This window comes from Epinephelus lanceolatus, chromosome 14 (assembly GCF_041903045.1).
Source record: "Epinephelus lanceolatus isolate andai-2023 chromosome 14, ASM4190304v1, whole genome shotgun sequence".
NCBI classification, from domain to species: domain Eukaryota; kingdom Metazoa; phylum Chordata; class Actinopteri; order Perciformes; family Serranidae; genus Epinephelus; species Epinephelus lanceolatus.
This window is the reverse complement of record NC_135747.1, coordinates 20816733-20830547: the sequence shown is the minus strand read 5'-3', so window position 1 is coordinate 20830547 and position 13815 is coordinate 20816733.

Here is a 13815-nt window from a genome sequence, read left to right as displayed (position 1 = left end):
TCCCACTGTCATTATATTATTGTTGTTGAAAGGAGCTGTATGCAACATTCACAGCGTATCAGAGGAGTCAGAAGTTGTCTGCACATGGCTCTCAACATGGAGGCCACTGAGCTGGCAGCTAGCAGCTAACAATGCTAACTGAATAAACATTGCTAACAACAGCAACAGTGCTGACAGAGCTAACATTGTTACCTGGGGAGAAACCAGAGGGTGGGTGCTACACCTCTGTGACACTGCCAACCTGATATCAGCGGTAACCTACATGAGTGCAGTGTAGATTGGTGCCGAATATCTAGCCAGTGGCATCATAGATGGATGATGCACCCCTAGATATGCCAAAAAGTTCCTAGCTTCCCGACAGGTCACAGATTTTTAAATCGCTTTTCTTGGCTTTAGGAAAGTTTTACAAATATAAAACAACATGGTTCAAAAATTCATAATACAAAGAGTCATGATTGAACTTATCTACAGTTCGAGTTGTCCTATCACCAGATGTGTCTTTTACAATGATGGCCCCAGGGAAAAATCAGGTTAAAAAGACAAAGATAGTTAAAAGCTAAAGCTGAATTATAGGCTACAGATCACAGTGTAAAAGTGAACCAGCACATCACTGCTGATCGCCACAGAAGACAATGAATATAAAGGGAAAGTTCACCTATATTGAACCAGCTGTGTGTCATCGCAGTGTGTGCAGATGAACGGTGTTTGGCTTTGTCCCCTTGCTGCTGCCAACACCCAGAACTCTGCTGCCAGATGGGCAGGGATCTCAGTCAAACAATGTTCCACTGCGCACAATGCGATGACACACAGCTGGTTCAATATCAGCTAGTGTAATAATCATTAAAAAGCGAAAGCAGCATGTGTATACATTCAATAGGCTATATCTTCAGTAGCTAGCTAGCTAACCCTACACTTTTCAGGGTGTGATTTTGGTTTTGGAACAGGGAAGAAACGTATATCTTTTTCCAACCTCTCCAGGTAACGAGTATCATTAATGCACGACGTGCCCCAGCACAACATTTAGCTCCAAATCCACAAAACCAGCCTGAGAATGAAGGAAATCTGTAACAATTGCATTAGAGTCAATGGAGCACAGCTGTGTGTCGTTGGACCCTGGTCTGAGACAGCACGATGCTACGTTACGATTGGCCAATCTGTGTCCAGGGGCGGGACTTATCAAAGGGCCAGTTGAATGCAAGGCTGAGCACAAGTGGCAACCTCTGAGGCTGAAAAATGAAGCCATTGTGTGTGCCAGAAACTGCAGCTCCTCAAAGCGAGTCTATCATCATCGACTCCCATCTTCAAATGCCCAACTTTACAGCAGAAATAAACATGTTTACAGCCAGGCAACAAGAAATGGTTTTGGCCTCTTCAGCTAATTTCAACACTCAACTGTACAGGGGCTGAATTTTTGTCTGCTGATAGTGTCTTCACTTCTCAGTCAGATCTACCCCTTGATCCTCCACAGCACCAGTCTCTTGCCCAAATATGGTCATTTCTGGCTCTAAAAAACCAACATGGCAATGGCTGAAATGCCAGACTCGAGGCTTCAAAACAGCAGTTCACAGTGGGTGACCTCATGGTAGCTGCGTCCATTATTTCTACTGCTCTATTTCTATTCTCTGCTCAGGACACTACTATATCTTTACTTGGCAAATAGTGGTTTGCTGCTATGTTAATGTTCTGAATGTTGTACAGAGCTCCTTTAAATCCACATAATTTTATTTCGAGTTCTAGTAAACATCCCAGATTTTTGGAAAATGTTTATAAAACAATGCACCACATTTCATTAAACATCATATATGGAGATATACTGTATATATATATATATCATATATACATATGTATATATGAGGGCGGCACGGTGGTGTGGTGGTTAGCACTGTCGCCTCACAGCAAGAGGGTTGCCGGTTCGATCCCGGGTGTGGGAGCCCTTCTGTGCGGAGTTTGCATGTTCTCCCCATGTCAGCATGGGTTCTCTCCAGGCACTCCAGCTTCCTCCCACAGTCCAAAAACATGCAGATTGGGGACTAGGTTAATTGATAACTCTAAATTGTCCGTAGGTGTGAATGTGAGCATAAGATTTTTCCAACTTCAAAGGTCCTTAAAGGAGAGTTAAAGGGGGAAACCAGAAGTTAAGGGGTTAACATCATTTATAATTTGACAGCGCACCTCATGAAAATCCATATCAGCTCCCTACAGGGATCCAGCACTATATTGCAGGCATACAGCTTCCTGATATAGCCGGCCTCTAATCTGAGACATTCAGAGCCAAACTTCAACAGCAGCACTCCATCAAAGGGTCATTTATATGTCCAATTTACAGCATAATGTCCCCGTGATTGGCCTGATGCAGGCGGTGTGCAGGTAACGGGGGGACCACCAACGGGCTGCTGATAAACAATCAGACACATGGCTTTGCCTCGGCCGTGCTCAATGGCTGATGGGTTTCTGATAAGCTCTATAAACGCAAGAGTGTCACCTGGAGTGCAGCTCCGCACTCCCAGCCTGTAAAATATTCATTACTTTTTTCCGTCACTGTCTGCCCTCGTCTTTGAAATGGATTTAGAGCACTTTCTCCTTTTACACACAGAGCATGACTTTCTCTGTGGAAACTCCAGACAACAGCTTCAAGTTTTTACTGCGGATAGACAGGGCTGTTTGAAAGTATTCCCTTTTTGTTGCTTAAAGCTACTTGGTGATTCATCCTTTCACTACTTCTGCTGAAGAGCCTGCAAGTGCTTTTGTGTGATGGCAGAATGACTCACAGTGGTGCACCGTAATGTGATTAGTTGGCTTTGTTGCTGTGGATTAGTCTGTATTAGATGATGATTCTGTAGGTGCAGAAAGTGCTGGATGAATTATCACATTTTGCACATAAAATTTGCAACACCTGCTGCACGTTTAAAATACTGGGCTTTCCATATCTCACTCAACGATCCTGAACTAGTTCACATTTACACAATATTTCCCAGTTAAAACACATGCTAATTGTCTTCTTGCTTCTCTGCAGTGCTCAGGGTTTTGGTAGTGGCCATTAGCAGAGAAATTGTGTGGTTTTTGTGCACTGAGGGAAAGTCTGAATCCATCTTAATCACATCAAAGAGTCAGAGGATGTTGGGGATGCCTACGCTGGCTTTCAACTTGAAAGCCAGTGAAGTCAATATGGCCGCCTTCTCTTGTGTCTGCTTTCCAGTTTGTTAAATCTTTTCTTCTATAACTTTTATTCTTTTTGTGCTTTTGATTTTTAGAAACAGGATAAAGGGAACACTAACTACCATCATTAGGAGTGGGCAGATGTATGTACTCTCTACGGTTTGTAGGAAAACAGGATTAATGTTTTACTTCTCTCTTATCTGAACCTTTTATTTTCTCAGAGCTACACATGAGAGGACGTGATTTATTTTGAAAGCAGTGTGCTGTAGAAATTGTATTTCACATCAAAGCTGCACGTTGTTGTGTAGCCCCGTTAGATACTGAACATTTTATTTGCATTACGCATGATGAAAAGAGAGTAATTTTCATTCTTTTCATCCTCACACGGCACTGAAATAAAACACAAAGCACCTGTAGAGAGCCTGTGTCCCCAATTCAAAGGTCCATAACGCTAAAACCACTTGAGGAATTCATCAAAAGCAGGTGGACAGAGTGTCAGGTAATCACTTGAACTCTGAGGACACACAAGTGTAGTTCCATATCACGTCAATGCAACCCTCATGCACGCACAAAAACTCTACATCCAGGAAATGATGGAATTACAGAGCAATTACAGATGTGACATTAAGAGACGGTGACATCATAAAACTCTATTTCCTCTCTGTCTGCACCAGTCGAGGGTTGATTAGTATCGCAGTCTACAGTCACATGATTGATGTCACTCCAGTCCTCTCCCACAACACTTTGAACAGATGTGGCCCTCATCTGCGAGAGTATTTCATAATGCCGCCGCTCAAAAATTGCATTGTTCTCCTCTGTTTAATACTTTCTAAAGGCTTGCCCAAAATAGAGGGACAGAACTAGGCCAGCGCTGGACCCAGATTGCTTCTAGCAGATATGGCTGAAAATATATGGGACGTAAGCTTTCTAAATCTAAATGCCTGCTGCCTGTCAACCATAAAAAACATTGGTTTCGGGGGAATTATTGCATTAGATCTTAGCCATTATGGCGCCCCAGGATGAGCTCTGTGGATCCATTAATGTGCATGGAGATCTTGAAGGAAAATGATGTCCTCAAACATCATCCTTGAACTCAAGTATGAAAAGCAAGAATAAAAGTTTTAGAAACTTGTACAGGCTCTTCATGTTTTCCACATTCTGGTTTCTTAAATGTCAGAGTGTGTAACGTTACATCTAACCAGAGGCAATAATTTGTTGTTTCACAGGTGATTGGCATTGTTATGAGCGTACTTCAGTTATCAAGGAGGCTATTCTTGAGCTTTTTCTTTGGACAGTTATAGTTACAGTATACCCACACAACTCATTTTCTCACACTGGCAGTAGCTTTTGATTATATGATTTCTCTTTCAGTGAACTAATCATCAACAACTGTACTTAAGACAAGCAGTGATGTAAAAATCCAAACCATAGACTGCATAAATAACGGATGTAGCTACCATGACATCACCCAGTGGTTTGTGGACTGCCATTTTAAAGCCTCTAGTTCAGCATTTCGGTTATCACCATCTTGTTGTTTTTAGAGCCAGAAGTTAACATATCTGGACGAGAGGTTGGAGTTGTGGAGGAGTGAGGGGTGGATCTGACTGAGAAGCCAAGGACGCCATCAGCAGACAGCCCGTCACTCAAAGCAGCCAGCCCTTAAATGTATGTAACTTTGGATGTTGATAAAATGTAAGCACGTGTGTAATAAAAACTTTTACCCCTGCATAGATGTCATGAATGTTGAAAGAGACGAGGCTGTAAACATATTTCCTTCAGCTTTAAAGTTGGGCATTTTAACATGGGGGTCTATAGGGACTGACTCTCTTTTGGAGCTAGCCTCAAGTGGCCATTTGATGAACTGCAGTTTTTGGCACTTCTGCATTGGCTTCATTCTTCAGCCTTGGAATTTGCTGTTTGGTCCAAACAGGCTGAAACTGTCTGTAAACAGACACAGTCCAGGGACGTTCAACAAGTGTACTTTAAAAAGGATAGTGTAAAGTCACGTCAAGTCAGTTTTATTTATATAGCCCAATGCAGACTGTTCTCATGTACTGTTCTTACGTATATCTATGTAAAGTACTTTCGTATAACCCATGTAATCATCAGCCAGTAACTTGTATATGACCCATGTAATCGGGTAGGCTGTGATCACATGACCAATGCACTGACAGGAGTGAAGACAGAGGTAGTATAAAGAGCGAAAGTCCCCATGAGGAGGCAAGTTAGGGTGGTGGATGGGTCAAACAAACACAGGACTTTCCACCAGGAGACCAGTGTTTGAGTTCCATGGGAAACCAAGTGAAGTGAATTTCAAGGTATGTCGTCAACATGTCTCTTTTCCTCAACCTAACCTACGAAACTTTACTCTCCTACACCTAACCTACGTAACTTTATGTTAAATACATAACGTGACAAAGCCAAACCATGTTTCTTTTCCTAAACCTAACCTGCTTAACCTTAAGTTTTTAACTTTACATTAAGTACGTAACATGACGACGCCATTCGTGGGGTGTCATGAACCATCATATGTGCATTTTCATAAGATATACAATCTGTTGTATGAGAATGTTGTATGAGAATGGGGGAAAAAAGTGGAAGAAACCTCAGGAAGAGCAATTAAGGAGGGATCCCTCTCTTAGGATGGACAAACATGCAGTAGATGTCATGTGTACAGACTAGACGAACATAATCAAATTGACAAATGATACAAAGAATGTGAACATACATGAAAAAGTTGTATCCAGGAGGATGTCAAACAGATTCCAGGTATCACCGAACAGCCAAAGCCTGAGCCGCATGACCTCCTCTCCACCGTGTAACCTGGAAAGAGGACAGGCAACGAAAGCACACAAGCACCATTCACACAGACAGGAGAATTAAACAATCACAGAGAGGGGGGAGAGGAGGAGAAGCTGAATTTCCATGCGGACCAGTTCCAACATGTGAATCTCTAAATCTCACTAATTAACACGTTTATATCTTGCTGTAAAAATGTCAATTAGCCATTATACAAGAGGGTTATGTGCTGGACCATTTCTAGAGCAAAGCTAACTGGCTGCTGCCTGTAGCTTCAGATTTAGTGTCCACACGTGAGAGCTGTTTGGTGTGGTTGCCAGTATACTTCAATCACAGCTCAAGGAGGCTATTCTTGGGCTTTTCCTAATTTTTTTTTTCTCTGGATGCTTAAGTCGCAGTACACCCACACTAACCTTTGAATTGCATCTAAATAGAGGACGTAACACCTCCACCGACCACACAGTGAGAGTGTGGGTGAGAAATAAAGGTTGCTGATGTCTATATATCCTCGAATCCTTCTCTCGGTAACACAACATGTTATGAAGACATAGTACGTTGTAATGTGTCTACACAATACACAGAATATCCAGATATTTAAACTTAAAATACACATAAATGTCCACAAGCGTTTGCATGCAGCTCAGCCTTATAGAGCTGAGAATGAAACAGATTTCTCCACACTGCGAGACAGTTTAATGGTGACCAAAGCCAGGTGCACAACGGCACCAGCTCAGCAGCAGGAAATAAGACAGACTCATTTATGTTTGAAAAGAGACCTGGCAGCGTCTGTGTGCCAGCGAAGAAGAGGAGGAGGAGCTTCCAACAGACACATCTGATTAAGCAGTGTGTAAATGGACCTGCTGGCTGGACCAGATGAGGACCAGCAGATGGTTTTCCACTCTGTGCGGTTGTATCTGCTGTGCTGCGCTGTGCCGAACCACGGCCCCTCAAAAAAATGCCTCAACTTGCAACACAGCGTGGCCCCCTGCCCCGGCCCCATTCTCATCGCCTCCACTAACACCATTAGCATGTAAATGACAGCTGAGCCCCTTCGCCTGTGGGTGCTGATAGGCTGCACCAGACTTCCAGCTTCTCGGTGCATTAATATCATTTTCTTCATTGTTGTGGGATTATGTGGGGGGCTGGGTGTGGAGTGGTCAGGTTGGCTTGATTCTTGGTATGAATATGAAAGGTTGTGGTGTTGTAGAGATTCACACCACTTCTAAAGGATGAAGAGGCAGCAGCGAGGGATGTGTTGCTCCCTCAAGGACTACGCTTCTGCAACAGAACACCACACAGCAGAGAAACTGTGACATATATGATCAGGGAAAAACAAGATGCAGTTAACAGAGTCATTTTCAGTTTCTATACAGCTTCATGTTGCTCTATTCTTTTTTTATTCTCTCACTTATTCAGGGTCATGTGGGAGGTTATTGTTTGTATTGAATCTACCGGAAATTTCATCCATGTATCTGCGTATTTAGAAGGTCGAAGGATATGAATATGAACACAGGAGAAGCATGTGAACTAATCAACAACTGCTGTCTCCACTTCTTTAGATTCTATTTTGAACTTTTTTGAACAAGCATACACAAAAACACAACAAAGAAAAAGCAACATGTCTGTAAATGTCCAAACAGGCAGAAACTGTCCACACACAGACACATTTTAATATCTAATGGGTGTGCTTACTGAAAGGTAACTTAAAGAAACAGGCATTTGAAGAAATATATTTATTGGCATTATTGATGAAAGTTAGATAGGAAGTAGATTGATGCCACTCTCATATCTGTGCACCAAATATAAGGCTACAGCCAGCAGTTGGTTAGCTTAGCTTAGCATGAAGAAGCTATGTTGTTCTGCATGCAGCTACTGTTGATTCGTCTTTAATGCTACTACTTTGTCTTTATTTCCCGCTCCATTTCCTGGCTTTGTTTCTCAATGTTTGCTCCTCATTTTTGTACAGCACATCGAGCCTTGTGAGCACAATTACAATAAATTCGATTAATAGCAGACTGTTAGGCTGGCATTTTCAGCCCAAGGCTGCAATGCTCTCTTAACCAAAATAACAGGCATGATTGGGCTTCTGAAGCGTATGCAAATACAGCTAACAGCCATACAGAAAAACTTAATGAACACCACATCCTGCATCAGCCCATCCCCATCCAAAACAAACATTCACAAACACATAAAGTACTTCATTTCGGTTTGTTTATTCACAAAACAGTTGCAATACAAGTGCTCATAAGACATAATGGAACTATGTGAAATGTGACACTGATAAGCTATTGAAAGCTTGAGAATAAGGGCCTAGACACAACGCACATAGTTATGTTGTCTAGATTTGAAAGAATGCATGTGTGTGTTAACCCGAACTACAGTACTAAATGGTCCCGAGACATTTATTCCATCAGTCTAAACACTGGTTAAAGGAGCTGTATACAACATTCAGAGCATTAATGTGGCAGCAACTCTTGAAAAGATATGTTGGAGTAATGGCGTCCTGAGCAGAGAATGAGGTCACACTCCCTCAGTGTGTGTTGTTATCTGAGATTCTCTGTTCATTGTTGTAGTATGCTAGTGCATGTGAGTCCCTGTGTATGTATCCCATTGGCTAGTTAATCGCTGCTATGAAGTAGTAGGTCAAAGAGCAACTTGCACGTTAACGCTCTTGCTAAATTTATACTTAATCTTTCCTGAAAATGTCCTTTTGAAAAATTTAATTCAGGACTTTCTGCCCTTATGTTTTACAAAACATAAGGGCAGAATTTCAAAATGGAAAAGTACCCATTCTGAGCAATGCTTCTGAAAAGGCTCTATTTTAAACATCACATGTCAAACGTGTCATATTACACAACAGGGGGAGTCGTTGTACTTGACTCTCCCTAAGTACACTGCACAGTATTAGGCGTTATCGGTTGTGAGTTAGTACTTTTCAGTAGATTGGCATTGTATTTCATCATTTCATCAAGTCCACGGTTTCCCTGACAGGAAAAAGAACGGAGTTAGCTTTCGTGCCTGCGTGCAGTTTGAGGTGAAGAGATGGGACTTCACTGCGGCATCAGTAACGAAAAACACGGTCTTTTGTGGTGCTCATTTTAGACAGGAGGATTATGTTGTGGGTGACATGATGGAGCTCAGGACGGGATTTCGAAGCCAAGACCATGTGAGGCTTTTAAGGACCACAGTTCCTTTAGTTCGGGTCCTCCAGCAGCAGCCTCTGGAGTGAAGGTCAAGGATCTGTCAGAGATTCAGCTCAACGAAAACCTGAACTGTGCATGGTAACTCAGTTAACGTTAGGGTAAGGGTAACATCTCATTAAGTGGATTATTGTTACATTGTCCTCATGTTTATTCACTGCAACGTGGCGTTGTAGCAGGGTTCAAATAACCATCCCCTTAATGGGTTGGTCTTGTACTTGCGGTGGGAGCGGTTTGTAGGGGCGTGTCTCCAGATCATCACCATTAGCTCTGTCAGCACAGTTATTAAGATGTTCACGCTGTTAGCACCATTAGCTGCTAGCCGCCACCTCAGCCATCTCCACTTTGAGAAGCTGAATCAGACTTTGAATAACAGATGTGCTCATATAAAAAAGTCATATAGAGGTTCTTTAAACAGGTAAGATAACATCGGCACAGAGCAGGTGGAAATAACAGTACAGTTTAAATAGATTTCATATTTTTGGAGCTGGAGAGTAGTTAAGTTGCAGTAACTTCGCTATTTTTCACATAAAAGCAAAGAATTTGTATTCAAATACCATTTTCTCAGTCTCTCACATCTTGATTCAGCTTCCTTTGATCAACCTCCTTTTTTAATGTCTCATCCCGACTGCTGCAGGAGTCCAGTCGATGCACCCCTCAACTGTATCCACTCCGCTGCCTAGCTTCACTCTGTATGTGTTCTCTTCAGAGTCTGAACACGTCATATCATATATAAACCTTTAATTTGCCCAGTTTATAGGGCAAAATGTTCCTTGTACCTTCTGTGCATTATTTGGTTTGTGTTTACATCAAGTCAACTCAGCTCCTGTATTTTATTTGTTGGCATCCTGATCTGAGCGTTTTTTGCAGTCTGCACTCTGAGCTCCATGAAACTGTAGGTATTCATACAAACTTACCTCAGTGAACTAACACATAATGTATCTAACCTGACACAACCTTCGCTGTGTTTTCATTTGTTGTGAAGTCGGCATCTTTCAAGGTAGTTCCTTTAGCACTTGGCAAACACAAAAACAGACACAGATGTATGAAACACCTCTTCCTTGCAATAACACCAAACCTGTGGGGGGAAACAGAAGGTCAGTGGTTAGCTGCTAGATACAGTGCCATAAGTTTTTATCAGTGAGTGCCTGTGTCCTTCACTGCTCTGAGCTTTCTGTGGCTGCACTAAATTATTTAAGGGACAGCAGTCAACTCTGAGGAAACCCAACAAACTCTCTCCTCTGTATCCCATGAGCCCAAGACGAGGCAGACGGGTAGCTGGGGCAGCGATGCCGGAAATAACATACATGGCAGAGAAATTTGGCTGTGGTGGCTTTAGCACACAGCCTGTATCTGGTTCAGAGACTCCTGCTGCAAATGGAGTATAGTCAAGGTTTCCAAGCAGATGTGCTGATGCCAGGCAGGAACAAAGGCCTCTTCTCTCGGATGGTGCAGGATCACAGTGAAGAGGATGGCTGTGTGTCTAAAGAGCATTTGAGAGTGGCAGGCGCAGCCAGGTCCAAACAAAAGAGACTCAGTACCCGACTCAACCTCTGCTGCCTTTTTGGCTCGCTGCCGGTGCCCCCACTCCCCCGCACTGAGACGCCTTTCCTCTGTGGTAAGTGACAGTCCATCTTTCCTCATCCTCAGGCATGACCAATCAACCCTGAGAAGGGTGATGGATGATCACTGAGTCCTCTCACTCCTGCTTCCAGCACTCCGCCACTTCAATCTTTTGTTTTGCACCTATCACCCTGCAAATCCATGTGTGCAGAACCGTACAGTCTGTTTTTCCCCCTGCACTTACCTGGGGAAATACCACAGCGTATATATTTGCACTTTAAATGGTTTAAAGACTCACCCACACACAAACAGTTGTGGCAAAGTTTTCCTTCTGCAGAATGATTAAGAGGATTTCTGCACTTGGTAAAACAAATTATATTTCAGCCTGGTTTCCATTCATGGTGTAACAAGCAACAGTAGCTTCTAGCTTCAAAAATGTCAAGAGAGGATTGTACTTTCTTTAGCCCACAGCCAAAACCCTCCAAGGTACAAAACCTGCATGCTGCTATGTATTTATCAGCACGTCTGCCTCTGTTTCACGGTTTGTCAAAGTTGTCTGCGCTTGCATGCTCAGCTGTGTCTGTGGCAAAGGCAGACAAGCACGCAAATCTTTTGAATGAATATGGTGTAATTAGATTAAAATTAAAAATGACGGGAGGCAAAGTTTTACTCGCTGTCACACCTCCATGTGCGCACACACACACAAAGTGTCGGCAGTGCATCCTTTCAAACTGACAAAACGCCGAGTCAGGAGATGTCTGGTGTCCGTCTGGAGCCTGCTGTCATCCTTCTCGCTCCAGATAATCATCACCCATCATCTCCCTCATGGTTTGGATCCATCCTGTCAAACCACCCGTCTGTATTTCCATCACGCTCACCGTCTCAAGCTGCATGAATGCATGTTGCAAAGGTCACTGTGGAGAAATGATGTTAAGCAGCAGATATTGACTCAGAATTGCCTCTGGCTGAAAAAACACACACTAAATGAAGACTAAACTGTTTCAGTCGGTGTGTCTCAAATGTCTCGAGAGTGTTTTCTCATCTCTCCGCGCATCCCCAGACACAGCTGCACTGGGAAGGAAACCTGTCATACAGGAGAAAAAAACCTTCCTCCTGTTTCTTTAATTTGTCTCCTTTAATTAAAACCACAGTTACTCTCTACTTGCAGGTGTGTTATGTAATTTCTTTAATAAGTCCCGGAGATTTGCTCTGAGAGAGATGTTTTTACGCTCACAAATCTCATCCTATTTCCCAGGGACAGCAGTGAGGCTATTTTTTTCTACCAAGATGTCAGGCTCATTTTGTTTTGTGGATGACATCATGCACAGCCTCCGCTCATTGTGGAGAATACACACAACGCATGCGGGACCATTGTTAGTGGCTGTCTCATTTTGTCTCTGAAATCATTAAAGGCAGGCTGGAGCTGCAAATATGCAAGTAAATAAAAACAACCAGGACTGGGAGGCCGTGCAGAAGTGTTGAATGTGTAAAGACTGGGACTATTCGCACTTTAGGAGAAAGAGGCATTGATTACATCATACTTCAAGTGTAGATGCAGAAAATAAGATGCAACTTTAGCTGACAAGTGAGGCTGCTATTTCAGAGGCTGGTAAGGGAATGAGAGGATAAATGCATCAGAAATGTCTAAGAACTTTATTCTAAAACCAGACGAAGTAGTTAACAATATATCCTGTAACATGATGCCCTGACTTTTTAATCTTAAGACCAGGCAGGAGACTCAGAGAGGAGCATTTCAGCCTCACAGCTGGACCTCTCTTGTTATTATCAATAGTTCTGCCTCCATAGTGAAATTTGATGCAAGCTTTTCCCCAGTTTATTCCCATACTCCATTACCCAATTTAATTTCCTATTGTCTTTATCTGGGTGTCTCTTTGATTTATGCTCCGTTCTTTTCCATCATGGATCATTACAGATGTTGTAATAAACCTCCCAGCATGTCTCCGCTTTGCATTTACTTTCTCGTTCTTGTAGAAACTGGCGGGTTTTTGTGTTGTGCTGTTGACATTATGGTCAACACCAGACACATTACTTTTTTAAAAACTGATTAGACTCCAGCTGTTTCTTTTCGTACTTTCCTGTGCCAGCCACAGCTGTTTTAGAGGCGCGCTAATGAGAGAAAAAAGTGTTAAATAGTCAGTAAATTAAGAGATATTCTCAGAGATGAGTCTCTGGGTTACTCTACCAAACAATTAAGCCTCTATAATCTTGTCATCAGTACATGTGTGGGTGTGTCCTCATGTACTGTATTCAGTATCTTATCTTACTATATAATGATGAAAACTCTGTCTGTGTGTGTGTGTCTGTTCCACGTTTTTCTCCTCACTGACTTGTGTGTCTGTTCCACGTTTTTCTCCTCACTGACTTGATCAATCCATGTGAAATTTGGCACAGTGGTAGAGGGTCATGGGAGGATGTGAATGAAGCAATATTACATCAATTGGCCAAAGGGGGGCACTACAGCAAGCGATTGAAATTGCAAACTTTGAATAGGCATATCTCATGCCCCGTATGTCCTCACGAGGAACAAATTTGCCTCAAGAACCCATAACTTCCGTTTATATAGATTTTCCGCCATTTTGAATGTTTTGAAAAACACTTAAAATCGATCTCTTCCTAGGAAGTTTGACCGATCTGCATGAAACTCTGTGAACATAGGGACCAATGTCTAAAGTTCCCTCTTGGCAAAAGTTGGAAAACTTACTAAAACTGAGCTTCTATAAGGCAATGAATATTGCGGAGGGCGTGGCTCATCACATAAAGGTGTATAACATCTCAAGGGTTTCACCAATCACCAAGCAACTTTGTAGGCATATGACCACACATAATCTGAGGGGACCCCTCCATTATTGACCCGATGAAACAAAATGGGGGCGCTAGAGAGCTAATTTCTTATCTAGGCGTAACCGCCATATCGATTTTTACTAAACTTGGTAGATATGTAGAACAGGACGCCTCAAGGTGACTGGAGAAATGTAACTCTAATTGGCAACTGGGTGGCGCTATAACAACAGAAAAATGCTTAAAAATGGCTAAAATGTGACCGATCGCTGTGGCTCCCCCTGTGGCCCAATGTTTG